Source organism: Porites lutea, chromosome 2 (assembly GCF_958299795.1).
Source record: "Porites lutea chromosome 2, jaPorLute2.1, whole genome shotgun sequence".
Classification (NCBI taxonomy): domain Eukaryota; kingdom Metazoa; phylum Cnidaria; class Anthozoa; order Scleractinia; family Poritidae; genus Porites; species Porites lutea.
The window spans coordinates 3,029,772-3,050,868 of record NC_133202.1 but is presented as its reverse complement, the minus strand read 5'-3'; positions in this window follow the sequence as shown (position 1 = coordinate 3,050,868).

Sequence of the window (21,097 nt, the reverse complement as noted above, 5' to 3'; positions counted from 1 at the left end):
AAAAAAGTTGTTGGCCAACTCACCCGACTGCGTCCGTTACGTGGATTTCATCTGAAACCGGACTACAGGGGAAACTGGCACATTTTACCCTGGTGCACAGTCATGAAACAACAGACAAGCTTGGTCAAATAAAGATCTACTAAATGGCCAAAAAGCGGAAAACTTGCGGGACTAAAGAGGGAAATCCCGCGCGGGAAAGTTGGGCTCAACTTGCCGGCGCTCCCCATTGCCCGCTCAGGTAGCCAATCAGCTCAGTATCCGGTTCATCTTGCCCGCTTTTAGATTCAAACATATTTAAATTACATGTAATATAAGCTGTGAATATGCGTTAATGACCAAGAACTAGGCCGATATCCAGTAATCTTGACTGAACAAGCTTTTTCAATAAAGGATAGTTTTTTTTTGTTGCAGGACCAACGCGGGAAATCCAGGCGAGTAAGATTAGTTCATCTTACCTTCTCTTAGCCAATCAGCCACAAGGCTAGCTTCATCTTGCTCGCTCGCGTATTCAGCCATAAACCAGCTGGTCTGCGCACATGTCATAGCATGATATTATCGATTATTGAGCCCTCAGCATATTATCGTCACTTTGTATGCGCAATTCTAATGATTTTCGTACCCCAATTCTCCGTACTAGCATTTTTTGCGCATTCATCGTAGCATATCCTTTAAACCCACGGGATAGAAAAACAAAAATTGCTAAAATGATTTTTGCTCAGTTTTATTGCGGAACTGGTTGACTTAATTTGGTTGGCAATGACTTTTATTGATATTTGATCAGAAGTGCGCCGGAAACTGAGAAATTAGGCTTTTATCTAGCATATGTCAGAACAAAACATTTTTAATCATATGCTAAGTGGTTTTATCTTAATTGTTTACTGCTCAGGATTGGTTATCATGAAAAAAGTGACGAGATGATTTAAGCTTATCAAAAATTTGACCATTTCTGAAAAGCAGCTAGCAGGATTTTAGTCGAGGGATCCATGCGCTGGGAAGGTCAGTCAAATTAACTATCTGAGCAAGTCAGTCTTTTGAATGAACCAATGGGTATGGGGTAACACACACAGAACTATTCACTACCCTGTGTAGTCGCGAGATTTTTAGATTTACAGTTTTTAGTACAGTCCTTAATCTTAGCGAACGACTCTGACGCTTTGAAGAATATACTACATCGTCAAATAAGCGGTTTGTCGAGCTTATACGTACCTGCAAGTAGTGAGCGAGTTAAGATCGGGCGACAATGAGATTAGCTTAATACCCGGGGCAAGAGCCATACCTCGCACAACTCGCTTTTGGTAGAATAATCATTTCAAGTTCCGCTGAAAAGGATTTGAAAACAGCTGTTTAAGAACACGGAGACGTCGCTCAAGAAAAGCAGTTTTACTTTATGTAAAAAACAGGCCCCCCAGGTTTAATCAATTTTATTGATATGTCATGTGGGCCCTGATCATGGTCACACTGAAGCAAATTTTAATTTTTAGTTGATCCGTCAAACTAAGTGACGAAATTTAACAAAACCTGACGAAAAAGTTGAGAAATTTTGATCTTAAAAAATCGGTAAGCCTGAGATTTATGTGTCATCTCCGGTACAATCAACTTAAAGGACGAAATTTATAGGCAACACTTACGCTGCATATGTAGTTTTGATAGGTTTCTGTAAGTATGGGGGTGATTTACTGATTTAAGAACTAGTGTTCATAAGGAATTATAGAGACCAACTTAAAGTTACTCGTGTCTCTATCATAAGGCCTTTTATAAGTGAGAAATTTTGCAAAAAGATTCGTGTTTTCTCGTTATAATTAATGTTTACTTAACGAGTCTGTTGTTTACCTACGATGGCCGGTTATTTTTGAAAGAGGTATTCTCTCTCCCCAGACGTTCGTAATCATAAACAAGAAATGTAAGCTTAGTAAAATACACTAAAAAGAAAAAACAATTAAAGTTACCGGTTACTATTTAAAATAATTTTAATGAGGCCAGTAGCAAGAGCTCCCGCTAGAAGGCTATAAATTTTCAAATAAAAGTAGTAATAGAAGAAAAATCCAGTTTTTTTACTTGTGATGGGAAGAGTCCAGTCGTTAAAGTGTTAAAACGGATGCAGATTATTAAAACTAAGACAGAGTTTTGAAACTTTGTACTGTGTAAGTTTGTACAGAACTGCGTTTTAGCCGTTAAATGAACTGAAAAAAATCCTGATTTCTTTCAGACGTTCAAAGAGATACAATTTCGATATTATTATACTGAAGCATATAGTCGTATATAAAGAAAAAGTAATCCGACAGTTCATGAAATGTTGTCGTAAAAACCTCTTTCGAGATCAGACTGCTCCAGGTATTTGTTGGTCATCTGCCACCGCGGGCCACTGTAGCAAAACTTCGAACAGCTATTGAATCAAATCTCAGGGCTGTTTACATCGAGGGAGGAAGATCCTAGCACCAGGAAGACCCTAGTCGTTTGGTTTACACTTTACTTGCAGAAATCGCGGTCCGTGAGGTAAACGATTGCAGTAAGCGACCCGTCGCCATTTTTGTGTGGTTTGTCCCTAGTAAGGAACTTCCTAGCGAAAGCGATTTACATGGTGTTAGAATCTTCATAGACAGGATCTTCCTACCTCAGCTACGAAGATCGTAGCGCTAGGGACAACGACAACTTTATGCATGTAACATGGGCTCCTGTGTAATATAAACTGAATATAGAAAACGTAGGGTGTGCAGGATGATCCGAGCCTTCTAGGATCTTCCTGGTGTTCAGGGGATCTTCAGTCCCTCCATGTAAACAGCCCCTAACAGGTCCTTTTTAATAGTCGGAAACGACTACGATCTCATCAATTGCGCGCCTCATGTAAGAAAATCAAGGACAGTCTTGGATTCTGGATTCCAAGCCGTGGATTCCGGATTGCAGGTACCGGATTCCACTATTCGTCAGTAGAACTTCCAGTCGTAACTGGGATTCCAGATTCCTTGAGCTGTACTCCGGATTCCAAAACCCAGGATTACCGATTCCATAAGCAAAGACTTCTTCCGTTTTTTCAAGTTTCCAATGATTCACTGAGTTGCACTGCTTGTGAGAGGCCGTCCATCCTTCCTCGAATCCCATGCAATTTACCCTAAACAAACGTTACAACGGAGAAAGTTGTACGTGTGGACCCTGTAAATATATTTTACTATAACTTGGGCGAAAAGTGTCATTTTTTCGTTATTCCGCAGGGAATGCCCTATATTTAGGGGTTCGCTATATCAGAGTTTCTTTAGTCGACAAGAAATCTTCTGATACAGTAAAAACGCTTGGGCAAGTAAGATAAGTCAACATTCAGGATCCTTTTTGGAAACATAGGTGTGCCTTACTACTTCAACTGCTACATAATGGTAATCAGATTTTACTAATAAATAAAGCTGAATACCGGTATATACCCATAGCTACTATGTATTAAAATAAAATAGCCGAAATTTGTGCCTTAAATTAGTATTTTATATGTAAGAACATGTTTGAATTAAACTGGGAAAATGCAGGCGATAAAGCGGGCTCAAGGTGGCCACAAATTAAATCACTGCTAAAATTTGTTTCCTGTGGTGACATGATAACAGCGATACACAAATGGCCATCTATCAAAACTCAAAGGAAGTTTGTACTTCTCCGCTTACCATTAAACATTTGATGCATATTTTATTAGTGCTAAAAAGACATTTTTAGAATGTGTATGTCGTTTTTATTTTTTGACAATTTATCGTCTAATTTCAAGATTTATCTCACAAATTCATGATATACGACTGAAATTAAAATCTTTATTTGGACCAAACAATTATAAGATAATATAAAGAATGCTCTTTTTTTCTTACTTTTTTTTCACTACTGGTTGACACGTGAAAAAAGGGCTTTTAAGTGAAAATTGAACGATCAAAGTTTATCTTTCGTTTCAGCATTAGAGCGTTGCTTTCGATTAGGAAACATTAACCAAAATCTAACAAAAACCAATTAGGACAGCCTAATTTAATATGTAACTAACTTCTAAACGCATTGAATTGAATTTCCCCATAATTTCCCCATTCTCCCAGAAAGTTTTGCCAAAAACAATTGTAACTAAAACAAGGCCTGTTTTTGAATATTTTTGGGGAGCAGCTGCAGTGTAAGAAAGAAGGATAGAAATCAGCTAAAGAAAGATTGTTTTCAGCAGAATCAATTTCTAGCTTTCTTATCGTGATTGTACTGTTAAACATTGGGACATGAAAAGTGTTTGAAAAAAAAAAACACGTTTAAGATACGGTGAAAAAAAAAAGCATTAGGCAGATTAAGGGCTTGTAAAATCTTTCCTTTTTTAAGGTGTACTTGAGGCATTAAACCAAACTGTTCAACAAAATCCAAAATTATTTTTATCCATTTATGATAGAGTGTTACGATGTTATTACACTTAACGTACGTACTTAATATGCAGTCTGTAAAGAATGATATAAAAACGTACTCCGGATTCACAATAATCACAATTTTCTTCCAGTGTTTAGACAAAAGGGAACCGATAATTAAAATTCGGCTGTGCACTGATGCATTTTGACAGGAAGGGAAGTAAAATTGTCATTAAGGTAACAAATGAAGCAAATAGAATAACTGAATAAATCATCCTCTTGATTTTTCGATATATTTTGCCTTTTGTAAAGCTTAGATTGCCATTCACTATCAAAATCAAAATCATCAATGCGCGGATTCATCTGATCGAACTTTGAACTGAGGACTTCCATTTCTTTTAACTGAGGACTTAAAGCAAAGTAGCGTGTTAAAAAGAAAACCTGCTTCTAGGTAAGAAAATTTAAAGTGCACTTTATTTTGTTCAACTTTTCGAGGGATTTAGCCAAAAAAATGTGGTTACTGTATATTACTGCAGCTAGCGGCTTAGAACCGTAGGATTTCAAATCATAAAATGGCCACTCCTCGAATTTGCATTGAGCACAATCAATCTTGTTCCTACGGTTTGAAGCTGCATATTAACCAAACGTTCAATGTTCTTCTCGGCTAACTCCCAGTTAACCAGGCAAGCGTCTATCTTTTTCACGATGCTTGAACAATTCTAGACGTACCTCGGTCTACGTGGCAGTATTTATGATAAAGATGGCAAACAACCTTTCCCGATTTGGCATAACCGAGGATCTGATGTAGGCAGTTTCCTCTGATCTTTTAATCCACCACGAACAACTTGAAAATCAATGTTCAAGATAAACCTTTATTTAGAATTTTATTTACGGAAAAAAGTACCGAACCACTGAGAGGAAAACAGAACGTTAACCGTACTGAACGAGCTGAAATAAACGAAGAGTTTTTTTATGGTCACAAAATAAAATTAATAGACCTTGTTACGGTTTTCGACGCCACCTTGACAAGTAGGCAAACGTGTGAGAAATTACAGGGTTTGTATGAGAATCTAATGTCGAATAATTTCCGTAAAACGGCTGTTCTGAAAAAAATATCAATTGTAAACTAAAGCTACAAAGCAAAGGATTGTCCTAGAAAGATTTGGGGGCATACCTGTGCTTAAATTTCTCCAGAGGCTTGCTTTAGATTTTCCATATATTTGTCTGTAATTTTCCCGGGACTTTCTTACAGACAAATGTATAGAAAATCTTAAAAAGTGGTTCTAGGTCTTCTAGTGCATGTCACGCCCTCAAATTTTTTCAGGAGAATCCTTAGGAGTGAAGCTTTAGTTTACAAATCATATTTTTTTCAGAACAGCCGTTCTACGGAAATTATTCGACATTAGATTCTCATACAATCACTGTAATTTCTCACGCGTTTGCCTACTCGTCAAGATGGCGTCGAAAACCGTGACAAGGTCTATAGACGGCACTTCATGGAGTCATGCGCCGGATAATCCCAACAGAGAAATAAGAAAATCGGCGAATACAAAACAAAATCAGAACTACAATGAACGGGTTGAAATCTAGCAGTTTCCAACAGTCTCCTCAATTACAGTTAGAACTATCTTGCGAAGCAAAATAAACAGGATCATTTGAAAGAACTGCTTAGAAGTTTTTATCTTCTTTTGATGGTAGGTCATGAAATGGTTATACTTATTGCTTAAGTTGTTCAGGCACATAATAAGAAACCCACTGAACAGGTTGATTTGACAGATACCGAACAGTAAACCAGTGTTATCATTTTTACTATAGTTATTTTTTTAAAATATTTGTAATATATATAGCATAAACATTTGGTTGATGTATATTTTATGTCAAAAGTGTCAAACTCTCGCGCTTTTATTCTCACTCTGTACGTTAACGTGATTGCTTTTCATGCCTGATATTATTTCTGACGCGCAGTTTGTTCTTTGTTTTGCAGTTCGCTGTAACTAGACTTTGGAACTGTATTTACTTGACAACAATATCAGAACGTATCTACATGAAGGCTCGTTCCAGTTTTCTGGTGTTTTTTGCCATTCTCGTCCTTCTATCAGGCTTGGAAGCTGCGCTCTTGCCCAAGACCTCTGACCTCCGCCGTAGTAATGGTCTAGGTAAAGAACCTCCGAAATTTTGGGAGATGCGCATGCGCCTACCCAAGATTTATTCCAAAGAATCTCGTCGCGGATTCAAGAGATCATGGCCACGTTCGATGTGCGGCAGAAGATTTGCTCCCTGTTAAATTTAGTGGTTTCTGAAATCGTACCTGCTTGTTGTAATTAAGGACTGGTTATCTGGCAAATCACGGGTTAACCAACAAAAACACTTATTCGTGTTAGATAGATATACTGTTGTAAAATAATTCAGGTTGATAATATCAAATGAATTAACTTTGTTTGAATGCACCTCTAATAACCATGAATGCACTAAGGCTGCGTTCATTATGTATACCACAGGTGGAGGGGTCGGGCATGATGGAGGGGGAGGATATTTTCAACAGAAAGTGGGGATCTTCTGGCCAAGAGGCGGGTTGTCAAAAAATTCTGTATGATGTGAGGGGATATTAAAAAGGTTTGCCCCTTTAAAAAAGTCCTCTGCTCCCCCCTGCGGTATACATTATGAATACAGCCTAGTGTTAAAAAATTGAAGGATAAAGTTGCGACTGAGCTAGTCCTGTAACATAATCAATCTGTTAAGTCCAAGTAATCGGCTCCTGGTTAAATCTAGTCTGAGTAGTAAAAGTCTTGTAAGCTATACATACTTTTACTGTACATGTAATAGTTCCTTCGCGTTGAAAAATAGAGTGCCCGAGGAAAACCTCGTATTCAATTTCAAATTTTCTTTTCTCTATTTTACTATTTTCCTGATTTTCAAAGGGAGCAGATGATCATAAAATAGACGATGAAAAATAGATTATAACTTTTACAAACAAACCTTTCTTGTTCTCGCATTTCGGTTTACATTACACGACATATATTTTTTGATTGGGAATATACAATAAGTAAGAGTTATCGGCCTGAAGCAAGGGGTTATCTGATTTATTCCTCCCCACCCCACTTAACGCGTAAAAGCTATCGTGGTTTAGGTGTGGTTAGAAGACGTGGGGTTACTTCCCCCTATCTCCATTTTACAAGCCAGTAGGCTATCAACCCCTTGCCCAGGATTTTTTCCTTAGAAAATCCGCCCCTTCCGTTTTTTAAGGGAAAAGCCCTGGGCCGAGGTTGGGTAGGCCTTCGCCTCTTTTTCACTGAGTAGCTTTCTCCGTTCACTCCAAACCACAACAACAACAATAATAAAATGACGAAAGAAAAGATCAATCTAACCAGGTTTCAACAATATGGAAATGGGTAATATGTAGGCTAAAAAGGGACCGGCCGGATTTCCTCTGGGTTTGAGTAAGATCTATTAAAGCTTTTGCTTTCATTGTGCTAAGCTTTTAAGCCCTGAAAAAGGCTTCATGACTAGCTAGAGTGACCAACATCAATATTCTCTTATCAATGACAAATTTTAATCAAGAGAAACTATATAAACTTGAAATTACAAAAGTTTTATTGACTTTTTATAATGTAGTTAAGACGGCTTATCGATGATCAGCGTTTCTTTATTAGAAAAGTGTCAACAAGATCAAAACAAAAATAACAGGGTCTTGATAAGAGCATCAATAGTTTGTTTCAGACTTTTCCGGGTGCACCCCTCGTTTAAGGTGTGGCTCGATATCTTCTTGTTGACTTCTCTCTTGGCATAACTGCATAGCGGTCCGACACAACTGTCGATAGTCTCTTTCAATTTCTGGAAATCCAGTCTGTAACAAGAAAACATGTGGATCAGCAACTATAAACTTCGAATACAGAATTTCTTGTAGTGCTACGAGGAATTCGGGAATATTACGATACATCATTCACCGATTCAAAATTATGTGAATCTGATTAAAAAATAGTATAGAAAACGGCAATTTTAAAAAAAGATTTTTTTCCAGAAAGCAAAAGAGAGCCTTATTTTGTTTCCAATTTCCAGCGCACGTGTAAAAACAAAGAAGTTTCCCTGGTAAGCATATACCCACGAGCTACGAGGGATTGAAATTTACTTTCAATTGGTTAACTTACCACATGGAAAAGAAAAAATAGCGAAAAAGAGCTTGAAACCGCGATCCACTAATTCAAGCCTTCGTCGCAAGAATAAAGACTGTTCATTATTGGCGTCAATTGCACTTGGAAGTTAGAGCCTTTTTACTTCTACCTGTTTGCTATCAAACGGATTTCAGGGGCACCCAACGACAATTTTCGGAAAAATATCTGTTCGGAAGACGATTTGAGATCTAGAATTTTCGGAACATTTGTTGTAAAATTTCTTGCTTGCCTGCATGCCTCTCCTAGGATTTTCGAACATCTATAAAATGGTAAAATTGCCCATTTTCAACGGATTCTTACCCTAAAAAGGTCACCTAAAATTTTCGGGAGCCTTTTTTCCGGCTGAAATTTTCGAACAGGTAAGTTTTGATCCCTATAATTTTCGGATCACTAGACTTTCAGCTAGGAAATCCGAACAGATGAAAAATTTTTAGGGGATAAAAATATGCCTATATCTACCGTACGTTTAACAATGCTATATTTAAGTGGTTTTGAACTGTATTCTCGTTGGGTGCCCCTGGGATTTTGGCACTTTTAGGGACCGCTAGCCAAAAATTAAGCCTTTAATCGCACTTGAATTTGTTTTGCTCGATTGTTTGAATCAAGGATGCTTTCAAGGACCTTCAGGTTCAGTAAAAATACCAACATTTTTTAATGTTTTCATCATAGCAGTGCACAAAAAACCTCTCTAAATGCGAAGAGGTTCGTAAAGACCATAAAGAGTTGACCATTATTTCAAAATAGAAGTTGTTACCTACTCAAATTATCAGTTAAAAAGCGTCGCTTTCGTAGGCAAATGTGAAAACCTCTTTTAATCGACTAATTCAGTCAATTATTCGATGCCACCAGGAACGGAAATCAAAAAAGCTGACATGTGTTACAGCAGTGCTACAACGAAACGTACTAATTTGATTCTACAATTAACGAACGTTAGGTTTGCAAGCGGCCATTTGCCTAAGGACCATTTCGCCACTGCATATTAGATATTCGTGATTGATTATCTTAACTTTGTCCTACGGTTTGAATTATCACTAACAGTGTTCACTGTGAAAACGTATTGTGTTTGACCTTACATGGAAACGAAGTAACATTAATTTTTGAAACCAAGTCACCAAAAAGCCGTGAGACTAAAATTCCTTAAAGGAAAAAAAAAAGCAAAAATATACCACTTAATGCATTATAATTCTATTTTTTTAAAAATGACATACCCTCAATACGTAGCTCTTGCCATAAAAATTGCTCAGGAAATGACCTAATCAAACAAAACATTAAATACTTTTCTGATACCTTAAAGTTTCTTTTTCCAATTTTGCTGTTTCCCATATTAAACGCCGTGGAAAATGAAGTTACTAAACAGAAGGCGAGAATAACAGAAGCGCAAAACTTGACATTCATCTTTTCTTTCTTGGGCGTTTCTGCTCTTCTCCCCGTTTACGTCTCGTTCAACTATGGTGCGTGTTGTCTTAAAATTGAGCTTATAGACTTTCCATCGCCGTGCACTCAATTTATAGACGATCTGCCGTTAGAAATTTAAATGGGACAGCACCTTGGATGTCGAATGACAATATAAACGGTGGGGCTAACGTTCTAATTTGTCCTCCCACGAAATTATTTGGTATGTTAAAAGATGGTTGAACAAAAAACTGCTAACGCGTTAGGCAAGGACAGGTGCGGTCTTTGACAACGCTAATGAACATTTCTAAAGACAATCAATGAGTTTTTTAAGCAATGATTTATTTCGTTTATCACAGTGAAATGGATGCTTAATGATATATGTCCAACTACAGCCGTCGCGGGCGGGCAAAAATAATTAATTGTTCCAAATGATTATGGTTTTTTAGAATCATTGTCCACCAGTACTGAAAGCTTTCAATTATCTTTTTCACTTTTTAACTATTGGTAACATTTTGTAAAATGTTCCTCCGTATTTTGCTTTTTGTTCTTTCGAGATTCATGTAAAAAATTTAATATTCCGTAATCTTTCAATCGTTAGTTTTAAAAATTTAAGTGCTACCGGATAGCTCAGTTCGGAGGGACAAGAATCAAAAGTACCCAGCTGTAATGGAAAGTAATCGATTATCTTTTTAAAGGGTTTGTTAAAAAAGTGTCAGTTTAGTGAATCAGCCTATGGTGCAATTGATCAATGACTCGAATTCCTGAGTGATCATTACCACGCAATTCCTCCCTGATGTCTTAATCGTTCCGGGCGTTTTGTTAAAAGAATTGAAAATAATAGAAGACGCCAGTACCGCCTTCCTCTTTTTAGTGTAATTACCAGCTATACATTTTTTTGTTTACTGGAAAACGAAAACCAACGTTTTTCATATATGGCGCTGCCTCAAAGTAACCTTTCTTTAGGCCTGTCTGGATTTTGAAAAAAGGTTATGCATCCCGGCTCTTTTAATAAAACTTGATCGGTCTAACTGATGGTACACCTGGCCCCAAAAGCGGATAATGCTATCCACTGGATAAATCACTATCCAGCGGATAGCGTAATTGATTTCCGTAATACTTATCCGCTGGATAGTGATTTATCCCTTGGACAGCGCTATCCGACGTTTGAACAACCGGGGCCAGGATGGTAAAACTCTTTCCATTTTTATGGCCTTTAGATTTTAGTAACTATTTCCGTTGTTAATAATTCCTGGTGTACATGAATTAATAATGCAGGAAAGTCATACCCAAGTGTTGAATTAACCTGAATAAAATTTGTCCTGGTAAATAAGGGTTGGAAAAAATACGCCCGCACTTGGGGCCAGAGGACAAGCCAGTCTTTATCAGTTTGTCTCGCTTAGTAAAAATATTCTACCTCTCAAGCAGACGAGTGTTGTTTTGGTAAGGTCTTTAACGTGCTCGATTGAAATACCAGAGACTGGAGCCCTGACTTGGTGTAAGTCAGAAGTAAAAGCTTGCCAGAAAGAAAGATATCTGCTAGCAAATGGGACCGTTAGTTTCATTTTTTGTTTCGGTTTCACGTTTCACCCCCAATGCTATGTATTTACGGACCATCTTAATATCATTATAAAAGAATGTATATGAAGGCACTGTACAGTAGTGACAGATGCCGGCTCATCCGAAAGTTGCCTGGAATTCCGATGACCTCGCAAATAATTTTTCTAAGTCAAAATTACCAAACACAGTTATGAAAGCTGTAGGTCATTTTTTCTCACACTGATTCTGTCATTCACACATTCGTTTCACATGATAAGAGTTGTCTTCTTAAACTACGAAGAAGATGCATCTTAGAGTGTAAAACTATAGTGGTCAAAAGACTACGACTGTCCAGAGAAGCAATTAATATTAAATTGCATATTTATGTAGCACGGTTAAAACTCAGACGTTTGTGAAAACAATGAGTAGCTGGAAACGTTTTTCTTGATGTTCCGCTTATAAAAAAAATAGAGAGCTTACAACCAGCCGAGGTGATGACAACTGTCTTTGTGACAGAAACATTTCTGTAAATAAAAACCTCACAAAATGTCATAAATGCGTCTTGTGTGGCTTACGCCATGTTGTACGCAGGCGCGTCAAAAAAAGTAGCTCGGACAGTCCATAAAATAGCCTGCCCCACTCTGGTACATACATCTTCGAGAAAAGAAAAGAAAAATACAAATAATAAAATAACATTACTAAGTACTAATTATTATATATAGATCTATTAATACTAAGTGCTATGAAAGGAGATTGTTCGTATTACAGGTTTAAAACCAACCAGAGTAGACTCCGTTCTAATGTTCTCTGGTAGAGAGTTCCAAGTTTTACAGGTAAAATTCTTAAAAGAGTGAAGACCATAAGAAGTGGATGTAGGTCTGTACAATGACAATATATCAGTTCCTGTAAGAGAGTAGACCGTTGAGCGCAACGTTGATAGTCCTTAAGATACGCAGGGTAGAAATTGATATGCTGGCATTTATGAATCGTGACTAACATATTTTGTACTCTCAAGTTGTTAAGTGATGTAGTTGCTTCTCTGTCTAATAGCTGACTGTATGTTGATTCCCTTTCATTAAAAACTTCACGCAATGCACGCTTATTCAATGGCTCAAGTTTTTCGCTATTCCTAGAGCTACAGAAGTGGCATACTACAGAACAATACTGAAAATGTGGCAGAACAAAGGCCTTATAAAGCTTGCGGAATCTTATCATAGCGAATCCAGTGGGGGGGCCACTTATTTTTGTTCTTCTTTTTGTGAGACCGACCCCGCTCCCCTTATCTAAAGGTCTGGATGACCCCCCCCCCCCCCTTATCTCAAGGTCTGCATCCGGTACCGCATAACATTCAGCTGATTGTAGCCTTTTTTTTTTACAAATAAGCGAGACTTGTTTATTGAAATTCAATTGACTATCAATAGTCATTCCCGGGAGGTCAAGCGAGTCTTTAGTGGTAAAAGAGAACTGGTGTTCAGTAGCTCCAAGAGCCATGGTATGGTGCTTGCTAGAATTGACAAATTCCGTTTTCTGTATACCAGGTCAGACCTGATACCAGGTATTTTCCTTCCGCACTTCGCGCTGCATACGCAGTCCGTTTGCGAGACAGCGCCGAAATCATTGTTCTTGGCCCCTACCTGTGTACCCAGATTTGAGTACGCGCCATCATTAGTCTGTTTAAAATGCCATTGTCGATTTGCCAGTCTAGAAGAAAGGAAATATGTAACGCTCTTCCAGTAATTCGTTGAGTCCGTTGGGTGCCCAGTTCCCAGAATAAGGATACCGGCGCTGCTTCGCAGACGTTACTTACCGAGGTTAACTTACGTCTGCGACTCAGGCTATACCAGGCTATGAAAAGGCACCGAATAATACCCGCACCACTAAATCAAAGCTGCCTCTTCCTCAGGTTCCCCACTTTTCCGGCGCGTAGAGGCGAGCGCGAAACGTAAGTGACTGGTGACGAAGCGCGAGGCGCCCGCATGGTGAGAGAGCCGTTTCTGAGGCAGAAACAGAAGCGAACCAACGTGACGAGATTCATACGATTTTGAAATTCACCTCGCGGAAGAAGTTTCGATTTCCGGTGTCCCTGTAAAAACTCTAATTAGGATCCAAAAATAGCCATTAATCTGTCATGACTTGAGTAATATAACTTCCGAAACACCAAGAAACAACCCTGTTTTTGACAGTAAACGGCGAAGTGACTTGATGGACGGATCATAGGTTTGTACATAAACCTCAGGGAAGCCTTTCTCTCGAGAAGAACTGACTGCTTTTTGCGTGAATTAAGTAAAGAACATGGGCGATACTTCCTCTTTTCACGATAATGTAGTTTCAAGGTGAATATTTGGCATTGGTCATTAAAAGTAAAGAACACAATGAAAATTATTGGCTTCGAGCATTTTTTCTCATTTCTAACGAATTATTCTTACGTTCGACGAGTAAATAAAAGACCCTAAGGGAATCTTAGGGGATTTCACTGAAACATATTAAAATATCCATTAGCCGGTGACATTGGCCTTAACTTTCTACGTCTCCTCTTTCCTTACCGTTAATGGTTGGTCTGATTCTTAAGAAGTCATAGAGTAATAAATTGTTTGTTGCACGCAAAGTAACTAGCGAGTAAGCTCTACATTTAGCACGGCTCGTTCTAGCACGTTCTGGCACGGCTCGCTTCGCTTCCCCGAATAGAAAATTTGCTTGCGGGCTACCGGAAAAGTGACTTTTCGCAGCTAAGGCGCAATCAGTTCCTCTTTTAAAGCGGAACACTGAGCTTCACGGATGTCAATAAGAATTCGTTTTAAAGTTTGACACCGAAATTCAGATTCATGAAAATGCTAGGCTAACTAATAGCACTGCATGCCATTCACCAAAAATACGTAGCAAGCCCAGCTTTAAGACCAGAATTTCTCCCAATTTTATATGCTGTCCTTTCATGTTTTTGTTTCATGCATGGCATTGACATGTCAAAAGCAACATAGTACATCACTGAAACAAACGGTGAAAAGCCTCGTAGTGTCAAATCAATTTACAATAAATGAATTTTACACCCAGCGTGAGAGAGCTTCGTGGAACCTCAATTTTTGCCAGGCGTCGGGGTCCCTTCTGTCAGGTGAACTATGAGAGTTAGTCCTGATATTTAAACGATAAACGGATTATTCTTTTCCTTCCTACCTTCTAAGGCCAAAAACTTGAAATGAACAATCTAGAATTTCTGTATTTAGAGAAAGGAACTTGTCAAGATAACAGAAGGGGGCCAATATACCTCACCAAGTGGTAATTTTAATAATTTTCTAAATAAGTGCTGAATCATGCTGAACAACAGTGAGACAGTTGCTTAATTATAAAGAAAAGTTTCAGACTAGGGTAGCATTATACGTTACGTTCTATTCCAACCCTGTCCAGCATAGTAAAGGTCAAGAAAACAGATCACACTTTCAAAAGCAAAGCCGTCAAGATAGCGTACTGCACAGACCACAGAAATCATTCTGTATTGACGCTAAAAATTTAAAGTAAGCCTCCATAGCAAGCATTTACAACTTAAGATAAGATGACAGCTAATGAGAAATTGTTTATAGCGCGAAAATTGGTAATAATGACTGGTCGTTTGAGCAAGCCAGGTATAAGACAAGGAAAAATTACGAAAAGGAAACATGAATTTGCTGAAAAACGTTACGAGCACTCATCTATACTCGTGGATCACTTATTAAAACAAAGAAAAAAATCATAACTATAAGTTGCTTGATCTTCGCGCTTTAAAAAAATGAGAGGAAGGAATCGTGTTAATTGCTTTCAATGGCATCGTTAACTTCGATTAAAAAAAAAAAAGATTTCAATTTTCTCTCAAGAATCCTTGGAAACAATTTTGCATCAATAAAGCAACAATTGCTTCGAATTGAAGACAATAGCACACGCGAGTCGCTCGTATTCAGTCAAAACCACAGAAATAAATGTCATCATACAAGCTAAGGAAGTATAACTGAAGAGTTTAATGTTATCAAGAACATCTAGAATAAAAGCCAGTTTCTAACTCCTTTTGAAAAGGGCGTCCAACAGTTTGAGCCGGAGATGAAAATTGAGCTGACTCTTTGTTTAAAGCCCTCACAAACTCTGACAGGTGTATGCATACAAAATAGGTTAACTAGATGAAACTTCCTAGTTTAAGAGCTCTGATATTTGCGGAGGAGTGAAAGCGAGATGAATTAAACCGTTTTCTGAGGTCAAAACTTATTGTCAAATTCACGAATTATCACTCTATATAAAGAGCTAGGCCAATAGTCTATACAGAATCGTTTAATACATTGTTTGGGATATTAATGACCCACCAGGGAGAATTACTTCTTAGTAAGAAGTTCAAAGATTTGGAACGAGGTTAAAAACAAGAACAACAACAACAACAACAACAATCTTTATTGTGCTCTTGATACAAAAAGTGTTGAGACATTAAAAGGAAATAATCGTGAAAAAAAAGAGAGAGAGCACAGCCACTCAGAAATAGCAAGAGCTAATCGCGCTGAGTGGCTGAGTTGGGATTTGGTCAATGAAATGTCGTGTGCAGTAAATGATTTTTTGAAACGTGCCGTGATGTACATTTAGCCTTCTGAAAGATTATCCACGTTTTGTTTGAATAGTTTTTATCTTTTGAAAGCAACAAGTGGGAGTAATTTACACTGAAGAGGTGCAAAAATTGTTTATGACTATTCAAGAGATGCATGTCGCTCTCGACTTAATGAAATATCAAAATAAAAGAAATTCAGCGTAGTTTTTCTGCAGTAATTGAGGCACGTCACGCGAGCGGCACAAAATTTAGTGGTCGTTAATTTGAAGATTTGCAAACATACAAAAATTTATAATTACTATGCCCATGATTTAGCAATACAGGCATTTGGCGTTATGTTTCTTTGTTCCTCTCAAGAAACACCTTGTCCTTACACAACAAGAAAAGATATAGCTTCCAATATTACTGATTATCTGCCCTTCAGGGTGCCGGAAGAAGTTTAATGGAGGACGCGTACAGCGAATTTGTTTAAAATTGATGTTGAGTTGTAAGCTATATAATGAGGAATCGATGAACGATGAATCATTATATCGTGAAACTGAGGCAATTGCAACACAGTTGCTAGTTCAACAAAGAATTTCTCCTGATCATCAGTCTGCTTTAGTAACCTTTTGAAGCAATATGGAGAATGCAAAGACTGTTTCTGCTTTATTTTGTCTCTTCTTCTTGTTCTCCTGTCTTACGTTTACAGATGCGTTTTTTGCAAGGGGAGGAGTAGGTAAACGATCTGGCATGAACAAGGTAGGATATTTACAGTCATATTCAATTAATTTTTTTGTAAACAAGATGCAGTTCAACGTTACTATCGAATTCCCAAACTAGCGGTAGTCTAAAGTTGTCAAAAGCTACTTTGTTTTTAGCTCAGTCATAAAAACGTAAATTTATCAGATCTGACAAAAAGTAAGAGCTGGAAACGGCAAAAGCCCGTAATAAGGAGCAAGTATAAACTCCGATGTGCCTATACAACGACATTTTCACAGGCCAGTTTATTTTTAGATCGATTTTCCTACGAATTTTGAATATAAAATAAGTCTTACAAATCCGTCATAATCAAAAACCTGAGACTAAAAATAGTATTTCTGGCTTGTTGATAGCACTTACTCCTTTTTTTTGTAGCTATCGTATGCGCACGCACACGGGACGGTGCGTCCATTTTCGCGGGAAAAGTGCTCAAATGATGGTCCTAAAAATAACTTCATCTGTGAAAACGCCGTTGCATAGGCCAAGTATAGGAGTTGCACGCTCAGAGTTAATGGGCTTCTGAGACGGCCGCTTTACACTCCTTTTTGACGTTGGAAATTGACATTATAAACAACTCAGTTGCTAAAACCGAGAACCCATGCTTAAGTTTTAGATGTGGACGTCGTCAGGAACAGTTGAATTTCGAGGGAAGGGCTTATCTAAAAATAAATTTACCTCGCAAAAACGCCGTTGTACGAATTTATGGCAGTTGCACACTCCGCCGGGTCATGGGCTCCTGCTAAAACCAATTTTTATGTTTAAAGGGACAGGTTCACGGTTCAGCGCATGCTCATTTATCAAAATGCTGTTTTTCTGCCGGGACATGCTGTATCGTCTGTGCAAGCAATATGATCATGTCATAATTTTGTCAAAGAACCAATCTGCACACTCCCCTGGCATTCATTTGCACTTGATCAACTTACATATTTGCAAATAGCTGTAAATTAATCAACCATGGAATAAAACCTTCGGCTCAACAATAAATTCAATGTTGGTAGTGTTGGCATAATCCACTAATTTTTTCTGCGATTTTAGTACTCCTCCATCCTTCTTCGTTACTCTCAAATACACTTGTACTTTGAAATACACTCTGAGATCGCTGAGATACATGTGAGTGGGATTATTAACCGATAGAATTAATAATAAATTGGAAAAAGTAATTTAATTCATGAGCATGCGCTTAACCGTGAACCTGTCCCTTTAACATCCTCTTCGGCTGGGGACAGATATAAGGAAAGAATCAGGGTTCTTTAATTCTTTGTAAATTTTGTGGAAAATTGATTTAAACTTTATCTAATCCTGACTTTGTTTTAGTACGCAGAAATTCGCAGGACGTTACAAAATGTGTGTGACTTTGCTCGTATACAGTGTGTAGACTCCCAACCATCACGTGATGAAGAAGTGCCCAATAAGAGGGAAGCAAGTGAAGAGAGGAATATTCCTGTGAAGGAATACAAGATTTTTCATTGATGATGAAAGAATCCTATTATCTCGTGCATTTAACGACATAAAATTGTAATTTGCTCTTAGACTTTTAGAAAAGCAAAAGGATTGACAAGCAGTTATTTTAAAAGCATATTCAAATCCAGTCTCAGACGGACTAAAAATACTCCACCCTGTACTGTACAGGTTTCCTAGGGATAAAATCACAACGGAGACAATTTTTTTGACCGAAGTGATAAATTACGCTGAAAATAAAAGTACTCAATTGCAGCATTACTTTACGTTAATTATCGATACACACACCTTTAATTAAAACACACTGAAAAAAATCGACTCCCCCCCCGCGACCCCTCACAGAAAGCTACTACGTTTTGCTTTGTCCGCAAAAAGGGGTGGTTTCGTTGGGTAAGGTTTTTATACACCATCCCCTGACCACTATTTTCTTGTGTAATTTTCCCTCTGAATAAGGACAATTTCCGCCAAGTTTAACCAGTTCGCTTTGTTTGTAAAATCGGGCCCTGTTGTTTATGCGCACATTTAAGCATGTATGGCGTTTTTTTTAAAGTGCATTGTATTCAGTCCTTATCACGCCTTCAATCTAAAAAGTGTTTTAGTCAGTCGCTCGTCTTAAAAGCCGTGTAATTTGCCGTGCATAGAGTCTAGTAAACATGTACCACAACCCAACAAATGCCGGTAAAAGGACCGCTTCTTTTTCACCGAGTCCAGTTTTTAATAGCCTTCTCCCTCTCGCGTTTATTTTTTGCCAGGAGTTCACTTACAGATTCCAGTGAGATTCTGCTTATAAAAAGCTGAAGCGAATACGTGATCTAAAATTACAAATTGAACAAAGGAGAACTACCCTTGTTACCACGGACCTTTCATGCGCTGTTTCCGGTTTCGGTCAAGTCCTCAGCCGCACGCGAGAAACTCTCCTATACCCAGGCCTGTGAGACTTTCTCAGAGTCCTTCGCATCTCGTTTCCGGTCCCGGTAGCTCCCGCTCTCTCCGTCGCTCGCTTTGCGGCCGAAAACATAAAAAATTACTAGCTTGCCCCTCGCTCTCGGAAAAAAAATTGAACTCGACCGGCTTGTGGGCAAGTTTAGTTCCCAGGGTAAAAGAGAACTTGACCGTTGAGAAATATGACTACTGTTCATGAACACGGTCAGACGAGGTCAATTAGTTGTTGGCGGCATTAAATTAGCAACAGAAGCCGGGGAAATTGAACGTCATTTCACGACGAGAAAGCGCGCGGAAAGGACTAAACACGTCCTCCGGTGCCCAATTTGATTTGCGTGCGCCGTCGTCCACTGACGTTTCCGCTTTGTTGCTTAAATCAGCCTATTATGTCTGTATTCGTCCCGGGGTACTCCTCTGAATTTACTATTGTGGGGAGGGTGCCACTGAGTTTATGAAACTCAGCGTCTCAAAAGGGTTAACCGTCAGCCGTCAAAAAGTCGTAAGGTATTCGCTCAAATTTCACCATTTCAGTTGATCTCCAGGGACCTTAGGCTCCCGAAGAATCTATAACCTGGAAAACCCAGTTCCCATGTTGTCAAAAACACACTCTGTAGACATTACAAGACCTTGGCACCTTGCTCATATCTATCAAGTTCTGAAAAACATGATTACATGTGTTAACCCATTTATTCACGGATCGACGTGCTGACCTTTTTTTCAATAAGGAGAAAGAGAGTGGCAACAATTAAAGGAGTGTGCTTAGTATGTTTAAAGAAGGGTGTCCTAATGCATGCAAGCATTTAATGGTCACGCAAAAACCGTTTTTGAAGTAACAACTTTAAGAAATCGCTTCTCTTACGGCGCATGTCATTTGGAATAGACTTGGTCTTGTTAGCAGGAACTAACTCAGTCCTGGTCATTTGAAGTCATTTGGGGATTAATACTGTATTCCTTTTTTCAAAAAATATTACCTCGTATTAAACAGTAAAATAAAATGCTTTTTGCAACGCATCATTTACATCGCGATACAAGTTTCGCGCGACAATCTCGCTTATCAGTAATTCCATATTAGGAAGTAAATTTTAATTGGTTCCCTAAAAAATCCGAGCTTTGCGACAGAGTTATACGCTTCGGGGTCATATGAGTCTGTTAGTAAACAATTATCAAATAGCCCACCTTCACAAGGTGCCTCTGATCCCGTTAGCGGACTTACTGGTTTATGTGTATACTTTTAATTTTCTACCCTAATTTATTTCCTTCCCAAATCAACATTATTTCCCCCCAAAAACCAACCGTAATGCCCCCGCTAAACTACCTATTAGGCCAATAGAGAAGACCTGGACGCTGCTTATTAGAGGTCTTTTGGTTTTTGGGCTTCTTCACCATAGTCACCATTGATAGCGTTATCGGACAGGTTCCTAGCCAACACAATCTTTCCCAGTTTTTCGCGCTTTTTCCAGAGGAAAGTAAGCGATGGCAAACAGCAGAGCATATTTGGTTCAATCATCTTTATCTGAAACTCAGGTTCACCTTCGCGTACATGCCACGAACTTAATTAAAGCATACCCATTATATTACATAGTGTACCGCACCAACTATATCCATGGCTTACCCTTTCATTACGTAGTATTTATTATAGGGGGATCCAATACATGTACTTTAACATTAAGTAGGAATTTTAAAGTCGTTAAATACAAGTTATTTAATTAGATAAATAGATGGATAGATAGATAGATAAAGCGTTCATTCAAAATCACAACTAGCAGCTATAAGCTGAATTACTTGTGTTATGTACATCTGTCATGTTGATAAAAATTTAACCTTTTAAAAATTCCTAACTTTATCATAAGAAAAAAAAAACTATTATATAATGATAAAATTACATCAAATCTAGTATAAAAGTTCTATTTACAATTGCTGCTTTGCCGCATAGTGCTTATTGTAAAAGAATTTCTAAACCCCTTTGT